The sequence below is a fragment of the Protopterus annectens genome, chromosome 3.part0 (assembly GCF_019279795.1).
Source record: "Protopterus annectens isolate FY-2018-M chromosome 3.part0, PAN1.0, whole genome shotgun sequence".
In the NCBI taxonomy this organism is placed as follows: Eukaryota; Metazoa; Chordata; order Ceratodontiformes; family Protopteridae; genus Protopterus; species Protopterus annectens.
Window position 1 is genome coordinate 1187890231 of NC_056731.1, and position 20308 is coordinate 1187910538.

Below are 20308 nucleotides of genomic sequence, written 5' to 3' on the forward strand. Positions count from 1 at the left end.
CACTAAACACGGCCCTGGAGCTGGCATAGAATATCACCAAACTACTGGTTGATCTCTCTATGCACCCTGACCCTGACCTGGCGACGGGTGACAGGTGCCTGTCCACACCCACTACCAGGGGGGCAAGCCCCATCCCCTGAGGTGGTTCCACCCAAAGGTGGTGCAGGACCAATAGACAGGGAGGTCCCTGGTTGGGCCACAGACATGCTGGTGCCATGGCCAGCTGAGGTGGGACAGGTGGGTCTGCTTGGACCGACCTTCCCAAGCGTGCTATAGTGTTTAGATTTCATCATCATATGTGGGTTAGTAATAGTCAACACATTCCAGGGTTAGGTGTAACAGCATGCATAGATATTCCCATCAGCCCAGACACCAGATACGGAAAAGTTGCATAGCAAACAGAACACATGCATATATGGGACCACAGTGGTAATAAGGTACATTGATGCCACCATGCCACCAATGTTGGAATAATTCAATATAGCACATGCATGGGAACCATTAACATATTTATCAAACAACTGGACATTATCAGAGTCAGTACATACCAGTTGTGGTGGGTATGTTGATTATTGTTGAAGATATGGTGGGGGGAGAGAAAGACGTCAATTAACAACTAGTATATTCCTGTAGTCCACCGGTGGTGGTGCTGCGGTAGCGTTGTCACCTCACAGTAAGACGCTGTCCGGTTCGATTCTCAGATAGAGCATCTTCTGCATGGAGACATGCGTGAATGGGCATACCTTCATTGAAGGTTGTGTGTCAGGCCTGGCAAGCAGGTATGTAAAGATCAACTGCCACTCATTAGCGGACCAGTGTTCCACTGTGGTGACCCCTAACCGGGAAAAGCCGAAAGACACAAAAATATTCCTGTAGTCCACATTACTTTCCTAATCAGTGCTGTTATCTAAGTCTTACTACACTACCCTGTAGCCTTAGTTTGTACCGTGATATGGCTGTCGTCATCATTGCACATGAACCGGTTTTACCTGCAGTATACACCTCTTACCTGGTATACCTGTGGAGGGAATGTTTGTTAAAACTAACTAACTGGTTTTACACATACTCCCAGATTCCGGGCTGATGTTGTGCACATACCTATCCAACTCTTTCTGCACAGACTCTGGCCATGTGTTGACCACATGCTGGTGTGCTGGGACATATCTAGACTATTGCCCTCTTCCACCTTTAGTGACCTGACACACACATATACATGCTTTCCTACACAGTTATATTATGTAGCACAGTGTGGGTGACAGTGACCAGTGATACTTTATTATTCAGAGGAACTGCAACACTCACAATACCAGAGTGAACAGTACTAGTACAGGTTATAATGGTCTGTATTTCTCAGCACAGTGTTCATATCCGATGTACCTGTGGGAGCAATGTTTGTTAGCACTACCTGACTGTTGCTGCACAAAGTGCTGGATTACACATTAGTATTATGCACATACATTTCACTCTGTTACTGTACACACTCTGGTCACAGCTTGACAACATGGGAGTGTAGATAGGACATACCTGAAATATTACTCTCCTAACATTTTTGGGGGTTGCTGTAGTGACAGGGTGTTCTCATAGATGTTTGACAATCAGTTGTATTCCCTGTTTGCTGGCTAAACATCTGGGATAATCCCACAGACTTACCAGGGGGACAGGGGACAGGCAGCAGATATTGGCCCATATACTGGACATTCTGGCCTCATCTGTACAGTTGTGGGGTGTGATTCTGTATGCAGCCTAATTCCACTCCCAGGATTTAGACCATGGCTGTGTCTGCTACAACATAAACACTGTCCATCACAGTTATGTCTGCTATATAGATATTGCTGTATATCTCCTATCTGCTTTCTGTCTTATTAATCCCCTGTGCTTTTGCATTCTGACCTTGTATTACAACACTCTTATACAGATTTCATGGACAGTTATATGTTGTAGGACAGTGTGGGCAACAGTGATGTGTAATACCTCATTATTCAGAGCAACTGCATCAGTCACAATGCCATACAATACCACTGTGAACAATACCAGTACTGTATTAAGTATCATTCTTGTATTTCTGGGCACAGTGTTGGTATCCGACAGACCTGTGGGAGGAATGTTTATTAGCACTACCTGAATGTTCCCACACACAGTACCAGATTCCACATTACTTTTATGCACATACATCTCACTCTGTTACTGTACACACTCTGACCACAGCTTGACAAGTTGGGGTGTAAATGGGACATAAGTGGCTTCTTAGTCACATGAGGTAATGGGAAGTTGCTAGTGTGCCAGGTTTGTTGCCATAAATGTGTGTCAATCAGTTGTATTTCCTGTTTGCTGCCTATACGTCTGGGATCATCTCACTAATATCCCAGGAGGATAGGTAGAGAGGCAATAGATATGGGCCACTTTAATAGACATTCTGGACATATCTGTACAGTCGTGGGGTATGATTCTGTATGCAGACTACTACCACTGGCAAGATTCGAACCGTGGCTGTGTGTGCTAAAAAAAACAACAGTTCACATCTCAATTGCATGTGCTATTTGGTTTTTGTTGTCTGCATTTTCCCTGTTTACTGTCTATGTGTTTCTCAGTTGTACTGACTGGCCTCTAGGGATTATACCTGTCATATACAGGCATTCCTACACATTCAATTTATGGTGCACGGTGTGGGTAACAGTGCTTAATACAACAGTACTATTACATGATTAAACCCAAAAGTACCACTCTGCAGCCAATATTCTACAACCCACAATGACAGTTTATTCAGATAATCCAAATGGCATAAGGAACAAGTAACAACATGTAGGTCTTGCGCTTTTGTAATAAAAACTTCATCAGAACAGTTAAACATCAAATACAAACAGGCTTTTATACAAAACTCATTCAATTGATCAGTAATTGATGTATGTTTGAAAAATAAAGTGACAGTGCTTAAATAACAATACAATGTTAAAGGGATCAAAACCTCTTATTTAGTTTAAAAAACATGTGTAAAATGTAACAATAAAAAATAATAACAATACAAACTCAAAGGTTTAAAAAGAGTTCAAATTAGCTTTCAAAGTTTTAGTGCCCTTTACTTTAGTTCAGGCTTAATGCTGGTATGTTCATTAATACCAGGGAGTTCAGTAGCATTAAGTTTAAGTTGTCACCTAGCTTCTGTCCTTAACAACTTGTTGGTCCAATCACCCCCTCTAAAATTGTTTCCAACTACTTCTAGAATACCTAATTTAAAAGAATGAGTGGGATTCTTGTGACTATGTTTAAAAAGTGCATTTTTATCATCCTTTTTAAAAATGCTATAACAATGTTCATAGATTCTTCTACTCAGTCTTCTCTCTGTCTTGCCCACTGTTCTGATGAAGTTTTGATTACGAAAGCGCTTGATCTACATGTTGTTACTTGTTCCTTATGCCATTTGGATTATCTGAATAAACTGTTGTTGTGGGTTGTAGAATATCGGCTGCAGAGTGGTACTTTTGGTTTTATTTGTTGTGCTTTGCCACTCCAACACCCTGTTTTGTTTTACTATTACATGATTGCAAATCTACATTACCATATGATACCAGAATATACACATGCAGTCCAGCTGGTACAACAAGAGGTCCTGGTCAAAGCAAAGCCCAAAGCACAAAGTAATATTCCTTAACGCAAATTTATTGTGGAAAGACAACAAGCGTTTTCGCTACTCCAAAAGAGAGAAGCTTCATCAGAGAAGTACAAAAAGGGCGCCAAAACCTTTTTGAACCTAAGTAGCAGTTAGTACATTACATCACTTCCTTTCAATAAAATAAGACAATACACTTAAAAGGGCAATACCAAGTGAAAGAAACAAAAATACATAGTAAAGTAACTCATCAGTTAACAGTAACACAGTTTATATACATAGAAAATGTTTGAAGGTAAAATTAGATAAAGAGGTTTTTAGTAGATGTAAAAACAATATTAATGAAAGTTGCCTAAGCAACTCACATCCAGTGGATAATTAGATCAAGAGAATAAATAGTAAAACCATACATTTTTTTAAAAATATAAAAGTAACTATTTGTTGTTTTGTAATAAGGTTAAGCTAAGTCAGCCCAACTAGTAAATAAGGGCAAACAAAAGCTGAAAAAGTGTTCTCAATATAAGCATCATCTCAAAAATGCCTTGAGTTTAAGAACAGGTGCAATATTGCAATTCTCATTTAAACCCGGGTTATTAAAGGCATCAAGTTTCAACTGCCATTCCAATTCACTGTTTTCAAGAACCAGTGAAGTAGGGCCACCTCTAATGGATACTGGTACATGATCAATGCCCATAAATGTGAAACTGTGCCCTGGGTTACATGTAACGTGCTTAGCTAATGCGTTTTCAGTTTTACCTTTTTTGATGGCGTAGCAATGTTGGTAAACACGCTCCTTAAATTTTCTGTCGGTTTTTCTGACATAGAACGCAGGGCAACACACACAGAAAGCAATGTACACTATAGACTTTGTTTCACTGTTAATTTTAAATTTGATATCAAATTTTCTATCCCTAATAGAAAAGGTGGAACCAACACGAATTACATTACACCAGTTGCACATTCCACAAGAAAAAGTCCCTTTAAGTCTATTATAGGGATAAGGATGTGAATAAGTATTCCTCTGTAACAGTTCCTTTATGTTCTTTCCCCTTTTATAAACAACATAAGGTCTAGTACCTAATTTTTCTAATAAGAGTGGATTACTTTCAATGAAAAACCAATTTTTCTGTATAATCCTCAAAATCTGATTAGAATTACTGTTGAAAGTGGTGATAAAACTCAAAGGGGATGGTTAAGCCTTGTACAGTAGTTAACTCAACTGTTGTACCTGGATTACTCATCTCTTCTTCATTAACGACAAGGGCCTGTACAGTTGTTCCTACTACCTTCTCACTGTTGAGGAGAGGCTTAAAATAGCCATTAGATCTCTTAAGCTCAACCTCACTGAATAGAGTCTCAAACATAACCTGAGGGTAACCTCTATTAATAAATAGTTGTTTCAAGAAGTTACACTCAGAAATGAAATCGGAAAGCTTACTGCACATCCTTACTGCCCTCACCAGTTGACCTTTAACAATAGCTCTTTTTTGTTTGTAAGGGTGAGAGCTAGAATAGTGTAAAAAGGAATTGCAGTAAGTAGCTTTCCTAAAAATGGAAGATTGAAGACTAGAAATAGTTGAATCTTTAGTCAATTTCACGTCAAGATAGTCAATGCTTTCCTTAGAAAAATTATAAGTAAACTTGAGGAAAGGTGTAGTTGTATTTAAAAAATCCACTAATGACTCTGCTAGTGTGGCCTCACCTTCGAAGAGGATGAAAACATCATCCAAAAATCTTGTGTAATAATGGATGTGTTTCATCCAATCTGGGTTGTTGAAAAGGAAGTTTTCTCCCAGTGTGCCATAAAAGGTTGGCAACACTGGCACAAATGAGCCCATTGCCACACCTTGAGTTTGCAAGTAGATAGAACCATCAAAGGTGAAAAAGTTAGACGTGAGAACTATATCTAATAGTTCAGTGACGTTGTCGATCTCAACCTTAGGTGCTTTAAGTTCATTAAGGAGTACACGAATCCACTCAACCGCTTCTTGGTGAGGGATTGAGGTGTACAAATCGACAACGTCAATAGTGAGAAAGTTGTAATGATTGTTAAAAGGAATACTATTAATATTGGTCAAAAAAGACCAAGAGTCCTTACAAATGCTGGGTACCAGTTTAATGTATTTAGAGAGCAAAAAGTCTACATATTTAGAACATGGATAGGTCATAGAAGATCTTCCATCTATTAACGCTCTCATAGGGGAGTCACTACTATTCTTGTGGACCTTTGGTATTCCAAACATTACCGGTACTTTTGGTGAAACAATATCTATATATTTGTATGTGTCCACATCAATTCTTCCCAAAAGGTAAATGTCCCTAAAGTAACCTCTAAGTCTATTTGAGCAACTGTTCATTTCATTCAGTGATGCTGGTCTATAAGCTTGAGAATCAAGAACCTCAAACATTCTTTGAGTGTACTGATCATTTTCAAAATAACTAACCCACCCCTTTGTCGGTTTAATAATTCTCACAGGAAGCACATAAGTTGTTAAGAGCTTCAAATTGGACCTTAGTGATGTTAGAAGTAGTATTTTTGTACTTCTACAAAAGTCCAAGTGGCGATTTAACATCAAGTTCGCAAATGTTCTCGAACATTCTTAAACCAAGGTGTAAGGGTGGGTTAAAGGTACTCGATAGGGTTAGTGAGTTGTTCAGAACATTCACCTCATTGTTGAAAAGCAGCCTTAAATTGAGTTTTCTGACATAGCATTTTAAATCAATCAACAATTTGGCTACATCAAACTTCTTAGAAGGCACAAATGTATTACCTAGTGCCAACAGTTCGATGAGTTCAGGTTCCAATAACAATGATGTGAAGTTATAAACCTTAAAATCACCTCTACTATTAAAAAGAATATTAGGTGATTGGATATTTTCATCATTGTTACTAGGACTAACTATCTGTTCCAGTTCCTGTTCCTGCCCTTGTTGTGTGTGTTGTTGTGTTTCCCTAAAAAACTGGAATTATCACTAACATTGTAAGTGGAATCGCCAAGGTTTATAGAATTACTAACATGGCCTTCAGGGCCATCAGCCTTTTTGCGGTTCCTGTTACTACGTCTAAGACCACCTTCCTGTTGAACAGTTACCGCTGTGGAATCAGTAAAATCTGATATAACACCATTTCTATTAGCATCAACTTTGTTGGTAGCAAGGTCATCATTTACATTTTGACTATTAACTTTAGACAGTTTAGGATAAGCCCTATTTTCTTGGTATGCACATCTGTCCCTAAAAAGTTTTTTAGACTTATTAGTCTTAATCTTGCTCATAAAAGCATCAACACTTGAAAAAATGCGATTGTAATCAAACGTAAACTTGTAAAAGTCAATATGCAATTTGATGTCATTGTCCAGTAAGTTGACCTCATTCGTTAACTTCTCAATGTTTAAAACATAATATTTAATAATAAGTTCCAATAGCTGTGCCCCTTGTTTTTGGAACAGCACAACCAAGTCAGTTAGAAAGTCAGAGTCAGGAATTAATTTAGAAGGAACAAACCCGTTCCTCAAACCCTTAGGGACAATGTCTTCGTTAAGGCATTGTCTAAAATAAGCAACTTCCAACTGTAATTTTCTTAATTTAAGTACCTTATTATCAAACAGCTTCAGCTTGCTTAGAATGTCATCTTGTTTAGTTAGGGACACAGATGTCGGCACCGGTAGATCCTTCTGTAGAGGCTTTAGGAACACAAACAAGTCCCCAGTGTCGTCAATCCAGTCGGCCAAAGAAGAAACACCAATAAGTGCAGATCCGTTGGTATTAGAAACAGGAAGTCCATTCTGTAAAGCCGCATTTTGAGCTGTTTGATTATCCAAAGCAGGTTCTGCACGCGGGCTGTGCTGGCGGCAAAGAACACTGTTCGGTGTCTCCGTATGAGCAGTTCCTTTGCTAATTGAAGAAGTTGGTAAAGAAGTAAATCGTGTACCGGACATCTTTCAATGTGATCCAACCGCTCATTCAGCGAGTCGAGTCTCTGGGACACAGCCAGAAGTAATTTACTAATATCCACATTGTCTTTGGGTTCAGAACCGAATAAATTAGGGTTTTTGGGCTAGGCACAAGATCAGAAGCCATGGAGAACAAACTGTTAAAACCTGAAACAAGCAAACAAACTGGTACAACAAGAGGTCCTGGTCAAAGCAAAGCCCAAAGCACAAAGTAATATTCCTTAACGCAAATTTATTGTGGAAAGACAACAAGCGTTTTCGCTACTCCAAAAGAGAGAAGCTTCATCAGAGAAGTACAAAAGGCCAAAACCTTTTTGAACCTAAGTAGCAGTTAATACATTACATCACTTCCTTTCAATAAAATAAGACAATACACTTAAAAGGGCAATACCAAGTGAAAGAAACAAAATACATAGTAAAGTAACTCATCAGTTAACAGTAACACAGTTTATATACATAGAAAATGTTTGAAGGTAAAATTAGATAAAGAGGTTTTAGTAGATGTAAAAACAATATTAATGAAAGTTGCCTAAGCAACTCACATCCAGTGGATAATTAGATCAAGAGAATAAATAGTAAAACCATAATTTTTTTTAAAAATATAAAAGTAACTATTTGTTGTTTTGTAATAAGGTTAAGCTAAGTCAGCCCAACTAGTAAATAAGGGCAAACAAGAGCTGAAAAAGTGTTCTCAATATAAGCATCATCTCAAAAATGCCTTGAGTTTAAGAACAGGTGCAATATTGCAATTCTCATTTAAACCCGGGTTATTAAAGGCATCAAGTTTCAACTGCCATTCCAATTCACGGTTTTCAAGAACCAGTGAAGTAGGGCCACCTCTAATGGATACTGGTACATGATCAATGCCCATAAATGTGAAACTGTGCCCTGGGTTACATGTAACGTGCTTAGCTAATGCGTTTTCAGTTTTACCTTTTTGATGGCGTAGCAATGTTGGTAAACACGCTCCTTAAATTTTCTGTCGGTTTTCCAACATAGAACGCAGGGCAACACACACAGAAAGCAATGTACACTATAGACTTTGTTTCACTGTTAATTTTAAATTTGATATCAAATTTTCTATCCCTAATAGAAAAGGTGGAACCAACACGAATTACATTACACCAGTTGCACATTCCACAAGAAAAGTCCTTTAAGTCTATTATAGGGATAAGGATGTGAATAAGTATTCCTCTGTAACAGTTCCTTTATGTTCTTTCCCTTTTATAAACAACATAAGGTCTAGTACCTAATTTTTCTAATAAGAGTGGATTACTTTCAATGAAAACCAATTTTTCTGTATAATCCTCAAAATCTGATTAGAATTACTGTTGAAAGTGGTGATAAAACTCAAAGGGGATGGTCAAGCCTTATACAGTAGTTAACTCAACTGTTGTACCTGGATTACTCATCTCTTCTTCATTAACGACAAGGGCCTGTACAGTTGTTCCTACTCCTTCTCACTGTTGAGGAGAGGCTTAAAATAGCCATTAGATCTCTAAAGCTCAACCTCACTGAATAGAGTCTCAAACATAACCTGAGGGTAACCTCTATTAAAAATAGTTGTTTCAAGAAGTTACACTCAGAAATGAAATCGGAAAGCTTACTGCACATCCTTACTGCCCTCACCAGTTGACCTTTAACAATAGCTCTTTTTTGTTTGTAAGGGTGAGAGCTAGAATAGTGTAAAAAGGAATTGCAGTAAGTAGCTTTCCTAAAAATGGAAGATTGAAGACTAGAAATAGTTGAATCTTTAGTCAATTTCACGTCAAGATAGTCAATGCTTTCCTTAGAAAAATTATAAGTAAACTTGAGGAAAGGTGTAGTTGTATTTAAAAAATCCACTAATGACTCTGCTAGTGTGGCCTCACCTTCAAAGAGGATGAAAACATCATCCAAAACTCTTGTGCAATAATGGATGTGTTTCATCCAATCTGGGTTGTTGAAAAGGAAGTTTTTCTCCCAGTGTGCCATAAAAAGGTTGGCAACACTGGCACAAGGTGAGCCCATTGCCACACCTTGAGTTTGCAAGTAGATAGAACCATCAAAGGTGAAAAAGTTAGACGTGAGAACTATATCTAATAGTTCAGTGACGTTGTCGATCTCAACCTTAGGTGCTTTAAGTTCATTAAGGAGTACACAAATCCACTCAACCGCTTCTTGGTGAGGGATCGAGGTGTACAAATCGACAACATCAATAGTGAGAAAGTTGTAATGATTGTTAAAAGGAATACTATTAATATTGGTCAAAAAAGACCAAGAGTCCTTACAAATGTTGGGTACCAGTTTAATGTATTTAGAGAGCAAAAAGTCTACATATTTAGAACATGGATAGGTCATAGAAGATCTTCCATCTATTAACGCTCTCATAGGGGGGTCACTACTATTCTTGTGGACCTTTGGTATTCCAAACATTACCGGTACTTTTGGTGAAACAATATCTATATATTTGTATGTGTCCACATCAATTCTTCCCAAAAGGTAAATGTCCCTAAAGTAACCTCTAAGTCTATTTGAGCAACTGTTCATTTCATTCAGTGATGCTGGTCTATAAGCTTGAGAATCAAGAACCTCAAACATTCTTTGAGTGTACTGATCATTTTCAAAAATAACTAACCCACCCCCTTTGTCCGGTTTAATAATTCTCACAGGGGAAGCACATAAGTTGTTAAGAGCTTCAAATTGGACCTTAGTGATGTTAGAAGTAGTATTTTTTGTACTTCTACAAAAAAAGTCCAAGTGACGAACATCAAGTTCGCAAATGTTCTCGAACATTCTTAAACCAAGGTGTAAGGGTGGGTTAAAGGTACTCGATAGGGTTAGTGAGTTGTTCAGAACATTCACCTCATTGTTGAAAAGCAGCCTTAAATTGAGTTTTCTGACATAGCATTTTAAATCAATCAACAATTTGGCTACATCAAACTTCTTAGAAGGCACAAATGTATTACCTAGTGCCAACAGTTCGATGAGTTCAGGTTCCAATAACAATGATGTGAAGTTATAAACCTTAAAATCACCTCTACTATTAAAAAGAATATTAGGTTATTGGATATTTTCGTCATTGTTACTAGGACTAACTATCTGTTCCAGTTCCTGTTCCTGCCCTTGTTGTGTGTGTTGTTGTGTTTCCCTAAAAAACTGGAATTATCACTAACATTGTAAGTGGAATCGCCAAGGTTTATAGAATTACTAACATGGCCTTCAGGGCCATCAGCCTTTTTGCAGTTCCTGTTACTACGTCTAAGACCACCTTCCTGTTGAACAGTTACCGCTGTGGAATCAGTAAAATCTGATATAACACCATTTCTATTAGCATCAACTTTGTTGGTAGCAAGGTCATCATTTACATTTTGACTATTAACTTTAGACAGTTTAGGATAGGCCCTATTTTCTTGGTATGCACATCTGTCCCTAAAAAGTTTTTTAGACTTATTAGTCTTAATCTTGCTCATAAAAGCATCAACACTTGAAAAAATGCGATTGTAATCAAACTTAAACTTGTAAAAGTCAATATGCAATTTGATGCCATTGTCCAGTAAGTTGACCTCATTCGTTAACTTCTCAATGTTTAAAACATAATATTTAATAATAAGTTCCAATAGCTGTGCCCCTTGTTTTTGGAACAGCACAACCAAGTCAGTTAGAAAGTCAGAGTCAGGAATTAAGTTAGAAGGAACAAACCCGTTCCTCAAACCCTTAGGGACAATGTCTTCGTTAAGGCATTGTCTAAAATAAGCAACTTCCAACTGTAATTTTCTTAATTTAAGTACCTTATTATCAAACAGCTTCAGCTTGCTTAGAATGTCATCTTGTTTAGTTAGGGACACAGATGTCGGCACCGGTATTAGACAGCTGTTAGACCTGTTTTGTCAGAATATTACACTTTTATTTTTATTGACATACAAACAATATGAGACTCTTCCTGCCATATTCTCTAGTGTATGCAGTACTTGCCTTAAACAATTCAGGTTTTATACAGGCAATTAATTTACTACTACTTTTAGTTTTATTTCCTATGACAGTAAATGCATGAGTATTACTGACCTGCCTCGCATCGCAACCTCACCAGGCAACTAATGTGGGCCTCCTGGTTCACGGCCCGCTCAATTACAGCTGTGGGGGACATAAGAGGAATATTTACCCATATCTATCCATGATATACCTGAGCTGGCAATTATTACACACATACTGGGGTGATACTTACACATGGCTGGAACATCCCTTGCCGCTCTAGCCTCTTGGAGCCATTCCTCCAAGAGGTCTCCCTTACACCGCTTCAGGTTGGCATAGTGGTATCTGACCTGCTCACCAGTTTGGGGTATGCCAGTGGCACTGGTGAGATCACGGGTGAGACAGTCCCAGGCCTCTGTCTTATATTGGGAGCCCTGGTACTGGCCCTGCAGCAGTCTCTGTTCATGGTCTTTAACAAGGAGTCCTGCCATGACCTTGGATTCCTGGATGCACCAGCGCTGCACCCAAAAGCGCACACCTTCTCCCTTTACTGCCATAGTGCCTGCAAGGGGAAGCTACAACCAGTTATGAAATGTATTCCCACCTCTTGGGTTTATGTAGGGTCAATTTCCTGCAATTTTTCCGTGATTGACTGGTATTGAAAAGGCTAAGCTATGGGCAATCCTGCTTACCTAAGGTTGGCATTGTTTAAAGGGGTATACCACTGTGCACAATGAGTTAGCTGGTCTCCACATTGCTTACACCTCCTTTGCTGGCCTGTGCAATGCTTAGCATTGCTTACATTAGACATTGCATTGTATTTCCTTTTTGGTATTGATTTCTTATTCATTACATCTAATATATATGCCTGGTATCCATGATTAATGTGTACGTACACTCTATGGGGTCCTTGTGTTTTATTGGGGACTTCAACACCCTATTACGATTATACCTCACCTCTCAGCTTACTGTTCTACTCCAATTCACATATTTATGTTATGTAGCGGGTTATGGAACATATGACTGTATACCGATTCCTTTCACAGGTTCAGTTTGGTTATACTATGGTGAGGATTGTTTGCTGATACCTCATTTTTTTGTACTTCTGTGATGGTTTGGTGGTTTAACTACTGTGACTATGGTGTATATTGTCCTGGGTTTGAGACCTGCATGGCTGTTTATTTTGTTGATGGGCAGAACAAGGGCTGTTGGATACAGAGTGATTAAGGCACTTTTGAGCATTTGTAAGCGAGTTTGCGCAGGTTTGTGTGACAGTAAGCACTGCTAACCTGCCATTACATCTGCTTACAGAGAGTTAGCTTTAGAAGTGCTTAACCAGTGTAGGCATTGCTTACCGCCGTGCAAATGGGCTTAAGCCTGCTTACTAGTGCTTAAATATGCTTACTACTGCTTATTTGTGCTTAAACCCACTTATTAGTGCCTCATTCATTGTGATACTGACACCTCACATGTGCATTTACTGCTGTACTCCAGTTCATAAAAATATGTTATTTAGTGGGTTATTCAATGCAAATATTACACATAACGTGCTTTGCCATGGAAAATGGAATCTGCTGCAGTGGGACTCAAACCGGGAATGCCTCTTCGTAAGGCAAATGCTCTACCACTACACTATTGCTATGCTGCTTCATTTCCATATATCTTCCTTGTTATCCTCTTCAGCCATTTAAGCTGCATTAACCATAGCTAAGCGATAGACACACCTGCACAGCTACGGTTAGCTTTAATTGGATTTTATAAAAAAGAAAAAAGGGTTTGTTCATTTGATTTATGTATACTTTTGCTGTTGTAAAGAAGAGGGACTGTTGGTGGAGATATGCAGCGCACCTCATTATTATGCATAGCTCGCTGCCATCCTGCTCCTGAATGGCCGCCTCCATGCAGGAATAAGCTAGTCCTGCATGAAGGAATAGTCAATTTGGGGGGAGTGTCTATTCTAGCATCTCTACCCCTTTACAGAGTAAAACCAATAGCTCAGAAAATATTTGTGAGTACCAGGATATCAGCAGGATTGATTCCACAAATTCTGGGGTAAATGTCAATGGTAACAGTCCTACTTCCTTACCAAGAATAGATGCTACAAACAGTATGTTGATAAAGGTAACAATAACTCAGTTAAGCAAAGGTTATCGTTCCAGGTGGATGCAATCAAAAACCTGCGCTAGCCAGTCATTTCTTCTTTCTCCACCAAGACCACAGTGACCATGGATGCTTCTGAGATTGAATGGAGTGGACAATCCCTGGGGAATACAGTCCAAGGCATTTGCCCCCCCCCACAAGGAGGCCAACTTACTTATACTGAAGATGTGGCAATGAGCGATTTTTTCCACCTATTTTGTAATTGTAGCCCATTTTCCAAGGGACCTCAGCATGAAAGCTGTCATCTTGAAAAGGATCGCACAACAGTGGGGAATAGGCCATATATATACCTTTCAACGAAATGAGTTTCAGTGAAATGGGTTTTCAGTGAAGTGAGCTTTCAGTAAATTGGGTTTTCAGTGAAGTGAGCTTTCAGTGAATATGTGTCAGTGAATTCAGCTTCGATGAAATGAGTTTTCAATGAAATGATATAGACCCAAAGAATTTAATAAAGATTACTTCAGAAAGCAGCCACATTGAAGAACAATCCATTCTCACTCTATCTGACTGACCTCTACTAACATGGTTCCCCTTCTTTTGACCTCTTTTTTTCTCTACTTACCTTCAGTTTTGATCTGTCTACAGAACTTTGTCTCACCTGACTGCGTATTTTCCTCATTATATTGATAGCTAGGCAACCTATACTTTCTTTTTCGCCAGTCTGACCCATTCTATTACTTCCCATAACAACTATATATAAGAAATCCCTACAGATATTTATGGAGAATATTTTTTCTTTGTTGAGTAGAGCAGCATCAGTTAGAACCTTTCACAGCTCTGATGCATTCTGTCCTTGAATTTCTAGCCAGTTTATTTTAAGAGTGTGCTTGTTTATCAAATGTCTAACTTCTAGTCGCACCCTTTCTCAAATTTTTGTGTAGATTTTCAGAATTCTTCTCTGGCTTCCTCTAAACTTTACAAAGCATTTTTAATAGTTTTCTTTTACTTAGACTTCCTTACAAAGATCCCATGCTACCATGGGATATACAGTTGGTACAGCGAACTTTGACACAGTCTTCTTTTCAAACTACAGCCAAATGTAATCTAAAATTCTTTTCTTAGAACTCTCATCGTTTTACTTTCATTTACTTCCATTGGATAATGTCGAAACTTCAAGCATTATATTCTAACTCACCATCTTCTTTTTCCCCATGGATAGGAACACTTCACATACCAATGCTTCCTCCCCTACTGAGGGCAGTGTCAGAATCCAGCATTAATACATATATAATTAAGCACAAAACTCTCAATCCCCAATAATCCTTACTAAGAAATTTTAGAAATAATAAAAATTTTGACTCAGCCAAATTCCAACAGGAACTAAAATCATGTAATTGATCTATTCTAAAACTCCTCCCCTTAGAGGAAGCAGTTCTGTACTTTAACAATAAATTCCTTGAGATCCTTGACTTACACGCACCTATTCGCTCAAAGAGGACAAAGGCAAAAACTGTGTCATGGCTTTCAAAAGAGACTAGACTCAAAATTAGCCATAGAAATAAAGCCTGGGCTTTATGGCGTTCAGCTAAATACCACCAAGATCAAATTAAGTACAGGCAATTTAGGAACAAAACTAAAAAATCCATACTACAAGACAAAAAACAATACTACTGTAAATTACAGACAGAAAATCAAAATAACCCTTAGAAGTTTTGGGCAGGTTTGAATAAACTACTACCCCTGTCCCAGCTGCCACTACTGATAAACCATCAGAAGATGATTCAGATAGTTTTAACTGATTCTTTACTGAGACAGTTCAAGCCCTTTTAGCTTTCAACCTGTCGCCACGTCACCTATCTATACCCTAATCAGAAAACTAAGACCCACCACACTCTCGGCTGACCAACTTCCTGCTGAATACCTACAAAAATCAGCTGATGCTATTGCCTACTCTGTATCAATACTTATCAATCAAACCATAGTAGAAGCTAAAATTGCCACCATCTGGAAAATATCCTATGTAATCCCACTTCATAAAGGAGGTAGCTCTACTGAATTCTCCAACCATAGGCTTATAGCTATACTCTCTCCACTTGCAAAGATTATGGAAAAATGTATTCAGAGACAGTTCATGCACCATCTAATCCATAACCACCTCATGGCAGGTACCCAGCATGGCTTCAGACCTCACCACAGCACTACCTCAGCCCTACTAGCCTTTACCAACACCATAAACCATAATCGAAACAATAACCATATTTCTTCAGCCCTCTTCTTGGATCTTATCAAGGCATTTGATATGGTTGATCACCAACTATTAATCCACAACCTGCAATCACTCCATCTAGATCCCAAAGCCCTTCATTAGTTTAAATCCTACCTAAGTGGTAGACAGCAGGCTGTACTTTGGCAGAATAAACTCTCTAACCTACTACCTAACACCCTTGGAGTACCACAAGGCTCGATACTAGGGCCCCTGTTATTCTCCATCTTCATCAACGATATGACTACTGTCATCCCAAAAGTTAGCTGTATCCAATATGCTGACGACTCTACCCTGATTTGCTCAGCCATACCCCCAGTAGAGTTACAGTTAGCTACCCAGACCACCTTTAATACAATAGAAAACTGGCTTTCTGAATGATGTCTGATACTAAAGCCTAAAAAAAACTAAAATGCTGTTATTTTTGCCTGCACAAAGGTCTACTGCCATTAACTTTACAATAAAAGCAAATGATGGTGCAATAATCTCCCCTGACCTCTCTACTAAGCTATTAGGTGTCATTATAGATAATAATCTAAAATTCGACCTACATGTCAACCAACTGATCAAAACCATCAGTAAAAAACTAGGGTCACTTTACAGAATAAACACCTTTCTAACCCCCCCAGCCAAAGTTGCCATAGCTTGATCTCACCTTCTCTCTACTCTTCTGTATGCATCCCCTCTACTCTCCAATGTTAACAAGAATGTACTGAATAAACTCTCAATCTGCTATAACCACACTGCCAGGTTTGCCACTGGGTTGCCTTTTAGGACTGATCATTGCATCAATCTAATCCAGCTTGGATGGCTTGAACTACCCTGTCTAATCCTATATAAGCAATTGATCATAGCCCATAAAATCATACATAACTCTGACAATACCCCTGCACTCAAAAATCTTGTCACCCTCTATAATAATCCTAGACCGCTGCATTCCTCCAACAGACTTCTTATTCAGATATGTAAAACTAATAACTCAGACTCTCTCTTTGTAAACTCTGTAGGTAGATCATGGAACTCTCTACCAGCTGATATTGCCTTACTTTCTTCTCTAGGGCAGTTTAAAACTAGGCTCAAACACCACCTGGGAACAAACTGGCTATGTCACTGTATCAAGCCTGGTTAACTTTTCTCTGGAATGTGTAAATCTGCTATGTAGCCTACTATGTAATTTAATCTGATTTTCACTTGATGAATAACTTTATCTGACAAACTGTTATATTTTTTGCTTATCTAATCACTGTAAATATTCTATATGTAATTTGTATTGTCTGCCCATCTAATCTCTGTAAATAATCTGTTTGTAGTTTGTAATATGTGACATGTTATGTTGTATTATTATCCCTTGGAGCTTTTCTCCCTGGGCCTCCACTGAAAATGGACATGTATCCAGTTGGACTATCCCGGTCAACAAATGTAAAATAAAAATAAAAATAAAATAAATTAACCAACCAAATTAACCTGCCATTATTTTTTCCCAGACTTTACAAATAAAGGAGAGCATGTGCTGCACATACTAGATGTTTATAGATAATGGCATTTCTACCTGCACAGAAATAACAGCTTAGGAAGACATATCAATTCTTAGCTTCCTTGGCACATCACAAAATGGGCAAATTGGTCACAAATGTAACTATAATCAAGCAGTTGACAGATTATATATTGGTTTGTGTCCGCTAAATTACATTTCCCCCTAACAAACCAATACAGGCTCTTTTAACTACACCTATGAAAACTTCCACTATATTCCAGTCTAGCCTATGCATGGAGTCTAGTTATAGGATATCTACTTGGTGAAATCCTAATTCCTTTATTATTCATTACAAATTGGAGCCAGTCTTGAGAAAAAGAGAGACCTTTTCCTTAACTCTACTCAGGAATATCCTTCATTAAAATCCACCCAGGAATTCAGGTTGCTGGGGACTCTGTTCCATATGTTGAGAAAGAATGAAAATGGACAACATCATATAAATAAGTTATGTACTTATCATAACATTCCATCTGTATTGTCCATTTTCATTCTTCCTCCACTCCCCTCCCTCAACCCCCCTCCCCATTTATTACAACTGAATTTTGGAGGAATGAAATTCTTGGGGCGCCACATGTCCCATGTATTGAACTGGAATTATGACAATTCTTTATGGTCTTCATGTAAAGCTGCAAACAAGGCCTGAGGGATGTCAGGGGTGGTTCATTAAGGGTAGGGAATTAGCTTGAGAGTTTGCTGGGGGCCATGAATTAGAATAACTGTTGTGTCATTTCCAAGTATCGGATCTGAACCCATATATTGAGGAAGAATGAAAATGGACAGCACAGATGAAATGTTATGACAAGTACATAAATTGTTTTTATATTACTAATGACATTAAAATATCAATATGCTTGAAATCTGTGAACAAAACACCTTAACATAAATCATTCTTTGTGTTTAATAATATTATCAAAAAAAAACTATCACTCCCTCATGAAATTAATTAGTTACAATTGTCATCTTAAAAACAAGAAACTTGACCCTTCTGAATGTTCTTCACATGAAGAGAGATGATTATTAAACATTAACCAAAACAAATTTTCAAGTCTATTATTATGGATAGAATCAAAACATTAGTTCTCTTTTTAAACCATCAAGATTAAATAGGTGTCATAATGAAAAGACAAATGCAAGATGTCTAAATATTAATGAAAAAGGACCGCATTTCTTCCTTGTCATTAGTACAAATGTATGATACACATAAAATTGCAGCTGTGCTAGTCATGCACATGGAGTAGGCACCTCACTGATGAGAGATGAACTCTTTCCTCTTTCATCATCTGCCCATGTTGATACTCTCAGTTGCTGTATACCAAAGTAGGAAGACCTCTATACACTGATGGACCTGTTAACAGAATAGGAAAAATAGGTCTAAATGTAAAAAGAAGCCATATTACCTCACACAGGTTTAGTTCAGGAGAAAAATGGTAGCTCCATGTCCATGGACATGTTTGCATATCACATAACTGCAATGGGGAGTTGCAGTCTGTCACGTACAGCCACAGTGCTATAAGCGACAAAGGTTCTACGCATGAGCAAATGTACACATGTATATGTAGCCCTAACTCTGGGATGAGCATGGTAATGCCAGTCAGTGTGTATAGCACTTTATGGTACAGGAGCAATTCAGAGTGATCTACACTAAATGTATTTATTAGCATTACCTCCATGCTGAGAGGCCCTCATTAATCCAGTATGAACTGCTGGCAACACTTTGCTTGAGACTGTCTTAAGACAAAAAGCTGTGGAATCAGGACATTATAGGATATGGTATTAGACTTGGAGATAGGCATGCTAAAGGAAGACAATACCCCTCAGAATGTGCTCTGCACCATACTCAGAAGCCATGGTGGATAGCAGCAACAGGAACTTTGAGGAAAGGAGGCATGCAACAGCGTTACTGAGGACAGTTAACTGACTGTCAATTGGATGAGAAGAAGTACACAAGCACACATGCAGAATGTTCAGCAGAAGGCTTCGCTCACACACTGAACAACACTTCTAACCTACAGAGGTGCAGGTCTCATTATAGGACAGCAAGAGAGGCAACAGCTTGCAGAGTTCACCACCTAGGAGACTGAGGTGCTACTGCAGGCTCTATACACACATGGCATATGCATCTGGGCAAAGTCAGATGGACAAGGTTTATTAGGGCCAAGTGTTGCAGGTAGAACAGCAAGATATCAATGCTGTGGGAGCCTTAATATGTCATTGCAACAGGTGCAGCATAGAGTAAACAACTTGATTTTGCATGCCAAGAATAATGCATAGGAAATTTTCAGACACATGTCTACTACAGGAGGTGGACCACTAACAGAAAAGAAGCTCAGAGATGTGAAAGGGTATCTGGTTCTCTGTCCAAAAAGGAGAAGTGGACCCAGTAGTTGTTCATATGTGGGAAGTGGGCTGGAATGAACCACATGAGTGTCTGTATGGGATGACACAAGTTAGTTTTAGCAATGACATCTTTATTATACAGTTTACTGCATGTGCAGTAGGACTTATTCACCAAGAGGCTTCTGCATTGATGTCATCCAGGTACTAAAGTTACAAGTGCAACACCCTGAATGACAAGTTATGTTTATGCCCAGCTACTGTTCACATATTGTATCATCTACCAGTAGGCCTAACATGTCAGGGGGGTTAGGCACATGTCTGACTGCTGCCACGGGCATGATAATTCTTTCACAGAGTCTACTAGTGTTGTCACCAGGTCACCTGGGACTGCTAATAATGGCAGAAGGCACATGGCACATTCTAATGACACAGTGGCACTGCCAGCAATAGTAACATAGGAAAACTGACACACATCCTAGACATACAAGACTTCTGTGAAGAGACAGCCTAAACCTGCAATCTCAACAGTATTTTGTAGATATCCTGTTACTGTGAGTCCCATTCAG